Genomic DNA, 15,461 nt, shown 5'->3' with positions numbered 1-15,461 from the left:
TACAAATAAATACCTTGGTACTGCCCACAAGTATAGCTGGAGTTAAACTGGCTTATACACTAAGCTGCTGCTTCGAATGGACCAGTGGGACAGGGTGGGCTTCCGGAGCTAATAGAGCTCCCTAGCAGCAACCCGGCAGAGCTGATCTACGTGGACCTTTGGGCTGCCCTGCAAGACCCTGGCAGGCGTGAGGGTGTCTGTGCCATGGAGGTGACTCACTGGGCACCTCCTTAGAGGAGTCAGTTTGGATTCTCCCACCTGGAATAAGTCTCCCACCCAGTCCAAAGGGGTATGAGGAGGACGCTAGCACTGGGGATGAAGTGTTTAACCGTTGCCATCTAGGAGAGACTTTTGGCCCCACATCACAGAATTAGAGCTAGAAAAGGAAACCCATGTTTCTCACCACAAGGGTCTCCCAACATTTTCAGAGCAGAGCCTGTGCACACAGACGGCTCCAGACCTTCCTCCACTGTGTAGGAGGATAACATCTTGAAATACTAATATTTGTACTTTTCCATATTTCCTTGTATGTGACCCTACCCCAAGTCAGTCAGAGGCATTCATATTGTTTTCAGAAATTAGTCCTTTTATAGCAAGAATGCAAAAAGAAAGGAAAAAAACTATGTTTAGGTTTTCAACTTTCAAGCTAGGCCTCAGTGTGGACCCCCACGTGAATGGAAAGCCACGTGGTGGACTTTATGGAGAGAAGGGATTTGGGAAGCCCACAGAGGTGGTCCTAAAAGACGCAGGGTGTAAAGCTTATGCCTTAGTAGTGGACTGGAAGGCGTGAAGAAGAGTGCCTGGACCATCTTGTGCGTGGGAAGGCTAGTTCGGGGTCACCAGGTGGGGGACGGGGATAGGAGGCGATCTTGGAGGAGATCAGAGTGGTCTGAGACAGAAGCAAAGATGTGGAGAGGAACAGAGTCGGCGTCAAGAGCCTGTCCCACAGAGGTCGTGTTGCCAGGCCAGCAACAGTAACCATCCATCACCTGTGCTGCTGAGCCACAATCACCGTTCTGCTCCTCGCTGGCTGACGAAGTCCTCTTGTCAGCTGCCTGCCGTTGTCCTTGATTCACCCAGCAGAAATGCCCACCCATCTGAGCCATTTCCTGTGAGCACTCCCTTTTCCTAACAGCTCAGGAACCTTATAAGCCTCACGACACAAAGGCTTGGATCTTGACCCTGAGTATCAATGGTGTGGGCGAGTCCCCAGCGCCTGAACTTGGGTAGGACTCGACAGTGATGCTGACCTATTTTACACGACTACATGCCAAGCCAGACGGAGCCTCTGGGAGGGCAGCTGTTTGGATTCATCTCTGTATCCCTAACACATGGCTGGTGCGTGGTAGGTAACTATAGTGAAAGAATGAATGACAGTCACTGTTTAGAGAGGAAGACATACATAAACAAGTTTCTGTGTGTGTCTGTCACATAAGTGCTATGATAAAGACTGTAGGAAGCACTGAGGGGACAGAAGAGGAAAAGGGACCTGAGACGCAAGGGATTTCCTGAGGCAAGACCAGGACAAGGGCACAAGTCTTAACTCCAGAGCGCCACTGGAGTAGATAGACGTCCTTGAGAGTGTCTGCCCAACCCCTGCTGCTCTCTCTGCACTGGGTCCCTGGCAGTCCCGTTGGCCACAGTTGATGGGCTCTTGGTGAATGACCCAGCCTGGGCAATGGCTTTGCCGTTGGGATTCAGAGATGCCAGTCCGTTTCTGCTTGTCACCTGACCTGAGAACCAAGAGCTGGTCATATTTGGCCGTGTGTTCAGAGACATGGAAGATGGTGAGGGAGGCCCAAAGGGCAAGAGATGCTTCCTGGCTGCTCAGTGGCTTTTAAGATCCTGACTCCCGTTCCTTGAGGCCTGGCTGCCCCCTACCCTGGGGTTCCATGTGACACCTCTGAAGACTTGTGCTACATTCCTCTCTTTTGATTAAGCTTGCCTGAGTATTTTCTGTTCTGAACATCCGACAGTCTTGGCTAACATTATCGTCATTGATGTCACCACCATGATGGCGGCAAACACATCCACAGCTGTTACAATGTCCCAGCCTTTGTTCTGAGAGCTTTACATGAAATAACTTGTTACACCCTCAATGTTCCTATCAGGTAGGTACAACTACTGTCCCTAGTTTTCAGAGGAAGAAATTGAGGCACAGAGAGGTTAAGTAACTTGCTGTGGCCGTACAGCTAGTCACTGGTGGAGCTGGGATGCGTTTCTAGACAAAGCCATGTCCAACATTGCAATTTTATCATATTTTGTTGAGCAAAAGTTTATATATATTTTTATCCCATTCTCCTGGAAGAATGGAGTAGTTCTGAACGCCAGACACCATGAGAAGCCCTGAGTGAGTTCCTTCTCCTGCAATGAGGCTGAGTGGCTGGGAGCCCAACCCGTTCTACCCCACAGGGCCTGCCTCTCACTTTGCCGGGCCTGGCAGAGGAAGCGCGGGAAGGAGCTGCTGAGCCAGGTACAAGGCTTGGCGGCAAAGCTGCTTGTGCAGCGGGAGGCCAGAGCCGCGCCCTGGCACCTGGCAGGCAGCCCAGCCCCACTGTTGAGAAAATACCTGGAACAAAGGAGTCCTCCCGCCACAACTGGCCGCCTCTCCTTGTGCCTGGAGCTCCTCAGCTGACAAATCTGACCTCCGGGCCGGGCCAGGTCGGGTCCTTACATGGCCTCAGGAAGCTGCGGAGAGGCCTCAGTGCTCAGCCTGGAACACTTTCTTGGCTGCCCTGGGTGGTGGGCATCCCAGAGGGAGGCCCTCATCTCACCCCACACTGAGTGGGTTCCAGGTTAGTTTCTACCCAGAGGCTCTGCTGGATTGCCTGAACTTCCTGTTACTGCCACCCTCCCCCATGGTGTCCAGAGCAGGTGGCTTCACAGCTCTGGGGCCTGGAACATCCCTAGCTAGGAAGTCCATCTTGTAGCAGTGGCTTGTCAGAGGTGCAGACTGTGTGTCTGCGGTGAATAATCAATGGCCCTGCAAAGAATTTGGGCGTAATCAACAACAGGCATTTGGGGGAGTAAACCTGGCCTAGGGGCCTGAGAGAATGAAAAGTGGAGAAGACTCTGGGACCCCGAAGGGTAGTGCTGTGGTTCTTGTTGGACATATCTTGAACAAAGCACCAGAAGCTCATCAGAGAGGATATAACCAGTTCCTTTTTCCTTTTTTCTCATGAGCAAGACATCAGGGCATGGATCTGGGCAAAAGCCCACCTCACTGCAGTTCTTCCATTCAAACAGGGACTGGCCCAGGAGCCCCGGGCCCAACTCCCAGCCCCAGGCCAGCATCCAGTCTTACTCCAACCTTGTGCTTTTAGTGACCACTGCCATCAGGGCCACTGCCAGCCCATGTAGTGCCAGTGACTCAGAACAAGAAGTTGTTCCTCCAAGTGGACACAGCCCTCTTCCAGGGCCTCCAGCAGTGCCAAGTGGAACAGGGTGTAGAGCTGGACTGCAGCCCCCACTTGCTTATCTATATGACCTTGTGCAGACCCAACCTGCACCATCTTATGCAGGGGCAATGCCTGTTAGGTATTGACCATGATCGTGGACCCCCGATCCTCATGGCCAAACCCCTCACCTGGATATTCCCTGGGGCTGGACAAAAGGTCATTACAGAGGTGGCCCCTCTTCACTGGCCCAAACCCACATTAGACAGCAAGGCAAGGACTCAGGAGGGGTCATCTAGAAGCATCCCAACAACATTGGCAGGAGCCTTCCCAGGCAGAACCATTTGGCCCTGGAGTAGTCCTTGAATGAGGCAGCTCCCAGGCCTGTAAGTAGCCCAGAGACTGCTCCAAGGGCAGAATGCTGTCCAAGGGATGCTCTGACCTCCAATGTGCTTCTGTGTGGGAGATAAGCAAGTTCTGGTCAGGCAGAGGTGGCACTGAGACTGCACCCTCAGGCCTGGCTTTCTGTAGCCCAGATTCACGGCTCAGTGCCTAGACCCAGGAAGCACATAGCCTCTAAGCCTGCCAACCTCAGTTTCTGCTTGTTCCACTCGCTGTCATTTGCCTCAGGACCCAGGACATGACACCCTGTGCTCACTACAGGACCAGGCTCAGAGTGCATCCTACACAAATAGTCAGATGAATGAGTAAAAGAATTGTCCAAAGGAAGAGGCCCCTTTGAGGCACGTGTGGGCACCATGGCCTGGAGTCCCAGGATTCCCGTTCCCGGCTGTGGGACACTCAACAGGCATAAATGACTGACACCTGCCTCCCTTGGTTGCCAGGCAACTTGCCTTAATAATAAAAGAGCAGCAACAACAATAAAGCAGCCCCCACTTCTTGAGAACTTCCTCTGTGTTAGGTGCTTTTCACGAGTCCTCACCATACTCCTATGAGGGAGGCGCTGTCCCCACTTCACAAAGAACCTAGTCAGGACTCAGGGCTGATGAGCCTTGCTCAGAAAATGGCAGCTGTCTCCTTTCTGTGCGCAGGGCAGTGTGGGCTGTGTGGAGCCAAGGGTGGCTGTGGAGTCACAGCTGGGTCAGAGCCCCAGCCACAATCCAGAATCCATGCCCACCACGTCTCCAGGTGCTGAGGGTCACCTGAGTGTAGGGCCAGGGTCAAAGCTGCTGGGAAGTTGGAGTCTTGGGCTCTGGTTCCACTTCTGCTCCTGATCGGCTCTGTCACTTGTGTCGGCCACAACCCCTCTGTGGCCTCAGCTTATCCTATTGTAAAGTGAGAGGTGGGGTCACAGATCCCTTGATCATCAGGATCTCTGACCACAAAGGAAGGCTAAGGGAAATTCAGGAAAACGTGGAGCCTGTTTCTGAATTCCTGGCTCCTCTCTGCCCCCTGGTGGACTTCAGCCGCCCAGCACCCCGGAGAAAATGACAGACTGAATACAGTGACTCCTAAGGGACTTGGGGACTAGCTTTGTGACTTCTGCCAAGGTTCCCACCCCTCAGAGCCCCAACCCCCATCTGTTAAGTGGGGATAGTAATAGTACCAACATCATCTGGATGTTGTGAGGATTCAGTGTAACAGTGAGTATGAAACTCCTGAGCCACATACATAGAATGTGCCCAATAATTGTTAACCATTTTCATGACCTCTCCTTCACCTCCACATGCTGATTCTTGATCCTCTCGCATCCTTTCTACCCCTTAGCTCAGGTCTCACCATCTCTCCTGGATTCCTCCGCTACCTCTGCTCCTTTCCCCGCCACACACACCCCTCCAGCACTCCTGCACCTCCCCTCAGTGACCCCGTCTACTCACTTCACAAGGCCAGACCTGCAAGTACTCCATACAGTTGTCCAAGCCCTTCAAGAGGTCCTCAGGGACGCTGCCAACCTCTGCGACTCCATCACCCTTCGCCTTTCTGCTCTTGTATTTGGACTACACCCAGCTCCCAGCATCCCTCCACTCAGGCCCAGAGGTCCTGCCTCTGTCACTGAAAGGTTACTTTAATGATGTTTTTTTCCCCTTCCCCATCTCTGCCCCAAACCCTCCCTAGGTCTCAGTTTCCTTATCTGCCAAATCAGATGGTTGTGAGGGTGAAAGAGATAATATACTGAAGTATTTGGCCCACACCAGCCACTCAGCAGAAGCCAGGTGCCTATAGTTGGGATGGAGGATTCTGTCATCAGTGCAGTGGGGAGTCACACCTGCCATTTGGGGTGGGGGAAGGCATGGGATGTAATGAGAGCTCTGAGATCCCACTACCATCCCGAAGCCCAACAGCGGTAGTACACACTGAGCAGTGAGCTCAGACGAGGCCTCTGGGTAGAGCACAGAGCTTGTTTGGCCCCTCAGTGTGATCTCTCTCTTCTCACCCCACTGCAGGACCAAGTGGAAAATAGGCCCTCTGCCTCAGGGGTCCCAAGGAGCAGCAGTTTGACGAAAGTTCTGACAGCCCTGACCCCAGTTAAAGAGGAGGGAGACACCTGACATGAGGCAGACACCTTCCAACCCTCTGTCAGGGCTGAGGCCAGAGCAGTGGAGTGGAGTCCTAGAGCCTGAACAGAAACCAGGGCAGCCAGTGAGGGGAGGCCCTCAGCGGTCCTCCAGGCCACTTGAGGAAATTGAGGTCAGGATTATTAGGGAAAATAATTTCCAGAGGGTTATATAGAGCATTCATTAATTCAACACTTTTAAAATTCAGTTTAAAGTTTTGGTTAAATAATATACTCACAACATTCAAGAAACCATATATCGAATGATAGGCTTTAAGAAATCTCCCCAACCTCTTTCGGCATTCTACCTCTTCCATCCCCTATAAGTAATCAATTTTATTAGTTTCTGTGTATGCTCTTCATGTAAATAAATACAAGCAATTATGAGTATACATTCTTATTCCACCCCTTTTCTACTCAAAGGAGAGCGTACTATGTTCTGTATTCTACCTTTTCACTTAACAATTGTATCTTGTAGCTTCATCAGTCCTTAGAGAGGTTTCTTGTTCTTTTTTTCCTGTCCAGTATTCCATTGTGGGCTGTTTTATAGTATATTTAGACAGTTCATTCCTTATTAATGGACACTTGGGTTGTTCCCAGACTTTTGCCATCACAAACAATACAGCAGCGAATAACCTTATGTACGTACACAAGGCTGATGAGTAGGCAAGATTACCAAGGGCGTGGCTGTACCAGTTGTTAAAATACTGAAATACTTCCATAGTGCTTGGCAACTAGCACGATAGCACTGTAACAACTGGTAAACTTAATCGATGATATAAATTCTGTGATCAAATCTTTAGTTCGAGCTATGGTTGTCGAGTGTCAGGACTTACCCAATGGGCCTCGTGCCATCCAGGCATCTGGACTATTAGAAACATTAATACTAGTTGGGACTTCAGCCGAGGCCAGTGAGCAGTGTGACAGTATGACTGTCCTAAGCCTTCTTTCCAGAGCACTCTGCAGTTCAGAAGATTCACCAGTTTATCATTATCCTCTAATTATCTACTTGTTACTGCTTGTAAATATTTTAGTTTTCACTGAGTTTTTATTGGTTCATTTTAATCTTGTTAATTTGAATGAAAGCAGTGCTTCGATATTTGTGAATTTAAGATTGATAATAAAACATTTAAAACCACCAAAATGAAGAGACAAGAAATTCTGCATATTTCTTCACATTCCTTTTAAATGCTTAAACAAGAATCCTCTGTTTCTGGGAGTAAGAAGAAAGAAGAAATGATAATGATAGTCACAGCCTGGAGTAGCTTTGATTACTGTGCCAAAATCTGAAGAGCCTAGAATATTTATTAGCATGCAAGAATCAGTACAAAATAAAACAAATAATTTGTATTTCTGGAATAAAAAACAAATTTATAGACTTGTACTTCAGATTATGAGGGACTGGGGAATTCTGATCAATCCTATGCCTGAGGACTAGAAAAGATGGACAAAACCATTTAAAAATCGTTTCTATTTAACCGCTGCACTGGGTTTAAAATATGTCCGTAAGTTCATGATACTCCTCTTTTCAAGAGGTAGAACCTAATTTCCCCTCCTCGGTGTGTGGGTCAGACTTCACGACTTACTTCTAATGACCAGAATAAAGTGGAAATGACAGTAAGCATCTGGATCATTAAAGAGATTGATGTTTCCTACTTGCTTTCATTATAGGATTACTCACTCTGGGAAAAGCCAAACTACCACATTATGAGGACACTCAAGCATCCCTCTGAAGAGGTCTACAAGGTGAAGAAACTTAGGCCTCCTGACAACAGCCAGCACTATCTTGCCAGGTGTGAGTGCACCGTCTCAGAAGCGGATCCTCCAGCCCCAGTCAAGCTTGCAGATGCCTGCAGCCCCAGCTGACAGCCTTACTGCAACCTCTGGAGTGACCCTGAGCCAGAACCACCCAGCTATGCCACGACTGCATCCTGACTCGCAAAAACTATGTGAAGTAATACATTTTAATTTACTATTTTAAGTTGCTAAATTTAGTAGTTATTTGTTATTCAGTAATAGATAACTAACATGAAGGCAGTGATTACTCACAAGTTAGTAAAGAATTACCAGCTAGGGCAAGATTCTTGGGACTTCAGCGGCTCAGAGAGGTGAGCCTTGCATTTGGAACTGCTTTTCCCTGAGGGGGCAGCTGAGAGGCTGAGGAGTACAGTAAATCCCCACTTAAGGTCGTGAATAGGTTCTGTGACCTTAAGTGAAATGATGTGTAACAAAACCAATTTTACCATAAGCTAATTGATACAAACAAGAGTTACAGTTCCTAGGCATCTCATCAACATTACAATGAGACAACGTTGAACAAAACAATGTTATTCAAGGACCTGCTGTACTTCCACAAATTTCCAGGGGAAGTGGGACAGGATTTGGAGTCAAGGAAACAGTACAAATGTCCATCAACTGGTGAATGGCTAAACATAAGATGGTATGTCCATACAATGGAATGTTGTTTGGCAATATAAAAGAATGAAGTACTGCTACATGATACAACATAGACAAGCCCCCCAAACATTATGTTAAGTGAAAGAAGCCAGACACAAAATGTCATATACTGCCATGATTTCATTTTGGTAAAATGTCCAGAACAGGCAAATCGATAAAGAAGGAAAGTAGGTTCATGATTGCCTGGGGCTGCGGATGGGATTAGGGATAAACTGCAAATGGGTGTGACATTTTCTTCTGAGGGTGATGGAAATATTCTAAAATTATATGGTGTGATGGTTGCACAACTCTGTAACTGTACTCAAAATCATTCACTTGTACACTTAAAATAGGTGAATTTTACGGTGTATAAATTATTCCTCAAAGTGTTAAAAATAGATACACAAGGCAGCATTCAATTTAAGATGGTGAAAAAGAACAATAAAACAAACCCCTAAAAACAAGAAAGAAGGAAACAATAAAGATAAAGTCAGAAACCAAGGAGAGAGAACAAACAAAAGAAAGAAAAATATTTTAAACTTGGTATTTTGAAAATTATTAATAAACTATATAAGGCTGCTGAGTTTATTTATCCAGAGGTGGGTTAATTATCACAGGGACCATGAATCCATTTACAGCTTAAGCAAACAACTTTGGTTTCCAATAACAAACATGTTTTATAAGTTTGTACTCATTACGTTCTTCATTGATGACAGGACTGCCGTCTCAATTGTAGGATCTGGCTTCTGCTGACCGACCGGCTAGGCTATACTTGCCTCTGTCCACGCACTTCTCACGTATGATCTCTTTGCATCTTCACAACAGCCCAAAGAGGTAGGTATTATTATTACCCACATTTAAAGATGGGGGTTGGGGCTCTGAGGGGTGGGAACCTTGGCAGAAGTCACAAAGCTAGTCCCCAAGTCCCTAGGAGTCACTGTATTCAGTCGGTCATATTCTCCGGGGTGCTGGGCGGCTGAAGTCCACCAGGGGGCAGAGAGGAGCCAGGAATTCAGAAACAGGCTCCACGTTTTCCTGAATTTCCCTTAGCCTTCCTTTGTGGTCAGAGATCCTGATGATCAAGGGATCTGTGACCCCACCTCTCACTTTACAATAGGATAAGCTGAGGCCACAGAGGGGTTGTGGCCGACACAAGTGACAGAGCCGATCAGGAGCAGAAGTGGAACCAGAGCCCAAGACTCCAACTTCCCAGCAGCTTTGACCCTGGCCCTACACTCAGGTGACCCTCAGCACCTGGAGACGTGGTGGGCATGGATTCTGGATTGTGGCCGGGGCTCTGACCCAGCTGTGACTCCACAGCCACCCTTGGCTCCACACAGCCCACACTGCCCTGCGCACAGAAAGGAGACAGCTGCCATTTTCTGAGCAAGGCTCATCAGCCCTGAGTCCTGACTAGGTTCTTTGTGAAGTGGGGACAGCGCCTCCCTCATAGGAGTATGGTGAGGACTCGTGAAAAGCACCTAACACAGAGGAAGTTCTCAAGAAGTGGGGGCTGCTTTATTGTTGTTGCTGCTCTTTTATTATTAATGGCAAGTTGCCTGGCAACCAAGGGAGGCAGGTGTCAGTCATTTATGCCTGTTCTACAGAAGAGGAAGTGAGCTTACAATGTCCCACAGCCAGCGAGTGGTGGAGCTGGAGATTCTGGGACTCCATGCTTGCCGCCCAGCTGGGAGATGAATGGGGGGCAGCTATTACCATACCTCCCTCTGTCGGTACAATTATGATCCCATCTTACACACGAGAAGTCAGTTTGAGAGAAGTTAAGTGTCATACAGCTGGTGTGGAGCTTTGATAAGAGTTCCTGTCTGTGTGACTTCAGAGCCTGTGTACTTAACTATTATTTTGCCCTCAACCATTGCCCTCTGCTGCAGGAGTGTGTAAGTAATCAATGTAGGCTTTCTGTCATTAGGGTGTGTGTGCATGGTCATTGGACTCCATACCTGTTCCCTGCACTCTGCTTAGTCCATTCTAGAGTGTGGTTTGAGTAAAAATGTTTAGAACTTACATTTGGTCACTTTTTTATTGTAAAACATACATAACAAAAATTACCATGTTAACCATTTTTAGATGTACACTTCAGTGGCATTAATTTTATTCACAGTGTTGTGCAACTATCACTACTACTGTGTTTCCCCAAAAATAAGACCTAACCAGAAAATAAGTCCTGGCATGATTTTTCAGGATAACGTCCCCTGAACATAAGCTCTAATGCGTCTTTTTGGAGCAAAAATTAATATAAGACCCAGTCTTATTTTCAGAGACACACGGTATCCATCTCCAGAACTTTTCATCATCCCAAACTGAAATGCTATACCCACTAAAAAATAACTCCAGCCCCTGGCAACCACCATTCTACCTTTTGTCTCTGAATTTGACTAGGAATCTCAGATAAGTGAAATCACACAATATTTGTCCTTTTGTGTCTGGCTTCTTTAACTTAGCATGCCTTCAAGTTTCATCCATGTTATAGCATGTGTCAGAATTTTCTTTTTAGGGCTGAATAATATTCCATTGTGTGTGTATCCCACATTTTGCTTATTTATCTGTGATGAATATTTGGATTGTTTCCACCTTTTGGCTATTGTGAATAACGCTGCTATGAAAGTTAGTGTACAAATATCTATTCAACTCCCTGCTTTCAATTATACCCAGTAGTGGAACTGCTGGATCATATGGTAATTCTGTTTAACTTTTTGAGGAGCCACCATGCTATTTTCCACATCAGCTGTACCATTTTACATTCCCATCAGCAATGTACAAAGATTTCAATTTCTCCATTCTCACCAACACTTGTTATTTTCTGTGTGTGTACGGTTTTTTTTTAAATAAATTTTATTGGGGAATATTGTGGAACAGTGTGTTTCTCCAGGCAGTTGTCCTTCAATCTAGTTGTGGAGGGCGCAGCTCAGCTCCAAGTCCAGTTGCCATTTTTAATCTTTAGTTGCAGGGGGACACAGCCCACCATCCTTTGCGGGAATTGAACCGGCAACCTTGTTGAGAACTTGCGCTCTAACCAACTGAGCTATCTGGCCGCCCTGTGTGTGATTTGTTTTGTTTTTGTTTTGTTTTTTAAATAATAACCATCCTAATGAATGTAAAGTGGTATCTCAATGTGGTTTTGATTTGTATTTCCCTAATGATTAGTAATATTGAGTATCTTTTCATGTATTTACTGGCTATCCATATGTATTCTTTGGAGAAATGTCTGCTTAAGTCCTTTGCTCGTTTCTAAATCGGTTGTTTGTTTTATTGAGTTGTAGGAGTTCTTTACGTATTCTGGATATTCTGGGTATATGATTTACAAATATTTTCTCCCATCATGTGAGCTACCTTTTTTCCCTGTTGATAGTGTCCCTTTGATGCACAAAAGTTTTAAATTTTGATAAAGTCCCAAAGTCCTATTGATCCGTTTTTTCTTTTGTTGCCTGTTTTTGGTGTCAGCTTGATAACTTTTAACTGTATTTCTAACCATTCTAACACAGAGGTCCCTTTGCATATAAAGTTCAAGCAATATTTCTCTTCAGTGGGGCTGTTCATAAAAGAGTCCTTAAAAATGGTGAGGTTTGTGTGTGCCTTTCTAAGGCAGCACAAGTTGGAGGAGGCCCTGCTGTTTTTAGGCCAGTTCATGGATGCTTTGCAGGCCTTGGTCGACTGGTTGTACAAGGTGGAACCGCAGTTGGCCGAGGACCAGCCTGTGCACGGAGACCTGGACCTCGTCATGAATCTCGTGGATGCCCACAAGGTGAGGGGTGAGATCTGGGCTGCGTGGAGGCAAAGCCGTTGGGGCCTCCACCTATGTGTGCCTTCTGCTCATGCGCACCTTCCAGGGGAGAAAGTACATCTGAAAGAGCCTGGATCTCTGCTTGTCACAGGGGCGGCTCCCTGCTCTGTGTGTTGAAACATACTGCTGCCAGGATTCTGCATCGGTCACGGAGAATTTACCAAAATTGGTTAGATTCAGATTTGGCGATGTGTCAACTTCTCTTGGAGAGGTTTCCCCCACTCCCGTCTCTACTACCATCCCGAGTCCATTCAGCCACTGGTGTCTCTCATATGAGTCACAAAATGGATTTAATTCCAGGTGGAAACCTTCAAAGATACCCATTTTCACTGACTCCCAAAATAAATGTGAGAACTGTTTAACCACTCTAGACCACACACATCAATATTTAGTGTAGCCTGAGCCGGTCGTCGAGCTGCGTAATGTCTTCCTGTTTCAGTAGGATGGATTCTGACGAAGTGACACTTTTATCACTCTCTGCTAATATCCTTTATCTTGATATTAATATAGCCACTCCAGACTTCTTACTCTTTAATTTTCTTGATACATCTTTTTTTCATCCATTACTTTCAACCTGTGTTTTTCTATTTGTAGTGCATCTCTTATAGACAGCTGGTCATTTGTTCTTTTTTTTTTTTTCTCCCTTAACTTATCTGACAATCTCTGACTTTTAATTGGAGCATTTAGTCCATTAATAGGAGGTGACCTGACCCATTGGCTGGAGATTCTCCATGAAGACAGGATCTTCTCATTATGTTTATTTTTTTCTTCTTGCGATGTAGGCACACCTTGGGAACATGATGAGCTGGATTTTCCCAGCATCCTAGATGCAGCCAGCCAGGAAAGTGAGTGAGTCACCCTTTAGGCCCCTCAGCAGTCATTTAATGAGGCATTATTGTATACCTACCCCATGGCGACCTCTGGGTTTGACATGGTCATGACATAGGAGCTCAAAACAGGATCCTTTGATAGGATTAAACAGGTCCTCAGATCACAGAATGCAGACGTTAAAGGTGTCTGTGGTAACATTATCTCCATTCCTGTAGTATTTTTCTTATGGAAAATTGTTCTCTCTGCTCTTTTAAATTGCTGTTTCATTTTTATGTTCTCTATACAATAGGTCTTGATGACCATGAATTTAACCTTGTGGTTCCAGTAATGAAAATTCATGGATTTGCATTTGTGGCTGGTGTGCAAGAAAACCAGTCACAGAGCTAGAGAATAAGCCTGGCTGGCCACCATCCCCCACACTCCAACACAGCTTCATGCTTCTGCTCACTGCCTCCCATGAAATAATAAACAATTCTTAATGAAAGGATTCACGAAGGTGGGAGGCCACTCCTTTCTCAGAGACTAGTAAATTCAGCAAATATTTATTGACAGCCTGAACATGAGTCTGACATTGGGATCCAAAGGTAAATTGGGACGACAGTCTCTGTCGAGAAGTTCACAGTGGAGAGAGGGAGTGGAGGGAGCAAACAGGTGAACAAATAAATGCCCTTCAGTTTGATAAAATGAGAGTGTAGGGAGGAGGAGAGCTCGACCTACCCATGAAGGTGGAGGGGGCATTGGGAAGATAGGTTGTTGCTTCAGCTGCATCTCAAAGAGAGGTAATACTGGACCAGGCAGGCAAAGGGGATCGGGCACCACATGTGCCGAGTAACAGAAATGTCAACAGCAGTACAGGTGAGGGGGCCCCAGCTAGTCCCATGTGACTAGAGCAAAGAGTACACCATTAGTGGCTAGATAAGACTGTGAAGAGGGGCCAGCAGCAGGGACCAGGTGACAGATGCAGACCACTGAGATCACATAGTGCTCTCCTGGTCCCCAAGGTGTGGTCTTCAAAAAAACCCTCAAAATCATGGTCAAATGCATTTGGAAGACATCGAGTTAAAGCTAAGCAGATTTCTTTACCACAGGATTTCTCAGCACTTACAAAATGACAATTGCATTAGGGCTCTCCTAGGGGAAATGTAGCATACAGCATTTACTAAAGTCCTTTTTGTAGAAAAGCCTTCAAAAGCCTCAGTTTGGGGAATTCTGCTGTTAGCACTGAAATACTGTGGAAGGATTTTGAGTCGTTTACAGATATTAGATTTTTATTGAGAAATTCAGTCCGGGGAATGAGGCGTGAGGGAGGGATGGGGAATAAGATGGGAACCAAGGAGGCCAGTGGGAAGCCTGTTTGTTACAGGCGTCCAGGGTGGAGGGGATGCTATGTGAATCACATAGTGTAGGAGGGTGTGGAAAGGCTGGAAGATTCAAGAAGCATTAGAAGGTAGAGTCAGTAGACTGAACTGCCATCAGGAAGGAGGGACCTGCATTGACGCCCAGGTTTCTGGCTTTGATCGTGTCTAATGAGTGATTGACTATAACTTCTGACCTCCAGGAGTGGGGTCTGCGCTGGGCTATATTTGGAAGTCAGGAATGACTATGATGGCACTGAAGTCTCAGGGGGATGAGCTCATCACCAGGTTAAAAGTCTAAGAGGGGAACACGACTGCGGACAGAACTCAGAGGAATGTCAGTTTTTAAGAAGTGGGCGGGAAGGAGGAAGGAGGAAAAGCAGTGGTGTCCTGGGAGCCAAGGGAGGAGAGTGTTTCAAGAAGAGAGCAGTTAGTAATCCCCCCACGTGCACATTACAACAGCAGAGAGCTGTTTTCACCTGTCACATTGTCAGAGATTTATTTATTTTATGTATTTAACAATAATACCTAGTGTTGGCAAGGGTGGAAGATTGTGAGGCTCTTCACAATTAAGGTGCGCAAAGGCGGTTCCCTGGCGCTCACTAAGGGCGCGAGAGCTCCTTGGCTTGGCTGGAGGCAGGTGCGCGTCTGGCGCGCAGCTGGATCAGCACCGGGATCCGCAGGGGGTACAGCGACAGCTGGCGGTGACCCCGCAGCCGCGGGCACAGAGTGGGCGGCCCACTTGGGGCGGTGGCCGCGCGTACGCGGGTAGGCGCGCTGCAAGCAGCAACTGAGCTGGCGTTGGGGAAGGAGAAGCCCCCAGCAGTGTACACAAGGGGACAGCGGGGAAGGAGCCAGGAGGCCAGCTAGCAGCTGCGGTGGCGGAGAACTGGGCCTGGCTGCTGCTGGCAGAGGAAGGCGCCCCACTCTCGGGCTGGCACCCACGGAACCCTTGCAGACAGGACTGAGGCCTTGTTTCGGGTTCTGGGGCGACACTCAACGTACCAAGGCGTGGCCGCCGGGTCACTCGCTGGCGGGACTCGGGATCCCCACTCCGGCGCAGGCACTTAAGGACACGCCCTACGGGAGCAAAGGTTCCTGCTTCCCCCCCGACGGCGCGGCCAGCG

At 47.3% G+C, this 15,461-nt stretch overlaps 1 long non-coding RNA gene across 1 annotated transcript; it reads left to right on the top strand.

The window, feature by feature from the left end:
• Positions 1 to 7,137: 7,137 nt before the first annotated feature.
• Positions 7,138 to 10,414, top strand: LOC117026886 (uncharacterized). The gene is made up of 3 exons (XR_004423847.1): positions 7,138 to 7,864; positions 9,063 to 9,180; positions 9,464 to 10,414. It is a non-coding gene; the product is annotated as an uncharacterized LOC117026886 (long non-coding RNA).
• Positions 10,415 to 15,461: the final 5,047 nt, after the last annotated feature.

This window comes from Rhinolophus ferrumequinum, chromosome 9 (genome assembly GCF_004115265.2).
Source record: "Rhinolophus ferrumequinum isolate MPI-CBG mRhiFer1 chromosome 9, mRhiFer1_v1.p, whole genome shotgun sequence".
Classification (NCBI taxonomy): Eukaryota; Metazoa; Chordata; class Mammalia; order Chiroptera; family Rhinolophidae; genus Rhinolophus; species Rhinolophus ferrumequinum.
Note: the sequence above shows the minus strand (reverse complement) of the source record. Positions and strands in the feature narration are given on the sequence as shown.